General features: G+C 42.5%; 2 protein-coding genes across 5 annotated transcripts in view; one reads left to right on the top strand and one right to left on the bottom strand.

Moving 5' to 3' along the window:
* CABP5 (calcium binding protein 5) overlaps positions 1 to 1,016 on the top strand; it is a 16,002-nt gene extending 14,986 nt beyond the window's left edge. For 3 of the 4 annotated variants that reach the window (XR_002125700.1, XR_002125699.1, XR_002125698.1), the window contains exon 8: positions 49 to 1,016. The gene's annotated coding sequence lies outside the window, so the exon portion shown is untranslated. The remainder of the gene's footprint in view (positions 1 to 48) is intronic. The other variant, XR_002125701.1, reaches the window with a different exon arrangement.
* The window catches only part of ELSPBP1 (epididymal sperm binding protein 1), a 22,755-nt gene that overhangs the window by 1,482 nt on the left and 20,204 nt on the right, over positions 1 to 1,069 (bottom strand). The window lies entirely within an intron of this gene.

Genomic DNA, 1,069 nt, shown 5'->3' with positions numbered 1-1,069 from the left:
AGTAGGAAGCATGCAGAGGATGAATTACAATGGGTCCTCTATCCACAGATCCTGAATTTGCGAATTCGCCTACTCGCTCACATTTATTTGCAACCTCAAATCAACACTTGTGGGGCATCGACAGTCATTTGTGGGCACCCGGAGTGGTGAAAACTTTGAGCCGCCCAATGCCCACTGTTCTAGCTGAATTCCACCAAGGCAACACTCTGCCTTCTTGTCTCAGCTCTCATACTGGAAACGACTAGTGTTTCTAAGCTCAAGAAGACTGGGATAGGCCTTACAGGCAAAATGTATTAAGTGAGCTTTGTTCACGAGTTACAGCGCTGTTGGCCATAAGTTCAGTGTGAATGAATCAACAATATGAATTAGATAATGTGTTTTTGAATAGGTGGCCCTTAGGGGCTTATCCTTGTGTAACAGACAATGGTCTAAGATGGCATGTGGCAATCTTTTGGCCCTATTTTAAGTTTTGGATAATTTTTTGTTAACAAAGAATAGCAAATGTAGTTTGGGGGAGTGCGGTGATCAGGGGAGAAGACCTAGATAAAGGGAACTATAACACTGGCAACGTGTCTTCACCATTCTGCTTTGGACAATGATCAGGAGGTCCAATTTTGGTATCATTTTGTCCAGAGACAAGGTTCTCCCTTCACACCTCCATTTCCTTACAAGTTATCCACTCTCTGTCCTCTCTTTAGGGTTAGGATCTTGCATGTATCTGGGGCTCTTAGATGGAGGCTTGTCCTCAGGGATGAGTCTTATAGAAACAGGAGTGGTTCACCCTGGAAGATACAGTCCATTCTTGTAATTACAGGTAGTTATGTTCTAGTAAGTCTCCTCAAACATCAAATTGGCAAATATGGAGCCATTTCTCCTAGGGAAATTGGGTTCCTGTGAGCCTCTGTTCATATTTTTCTCAATCGATCAATATATCACCTTGTTTTATGAACAGATAGTCAATATTCTCTGCTTTGTGCATCATACAGCATCAGTCACAATTACTTAACTGCCATCATTACCGGAAGCAGCCATAGACGATCCAGAAATAAGTGGACATGGCTGTATTCTA

Source organism: Hipposideros armiger, unplaced genomic scaffold, assembly GCF_001890085.2.
Source record: "Hipposideros armiger isolate ML-2016 unplaced genomic scaffold, ASM189008v1 scaffold_283, whole genome shotgun sequence".
NCBI classification, from domain to species: Eukaryota; Metazoa; Chordata; class Mammalia; order Chiroptera; family Hipposideridae; genus Hipposideros; species Hipposideros armiger.
Note: the sequence above shows the minus strand (reverse complement) of the source record. Positions and strands in the feature narration are given on the sequence as shown.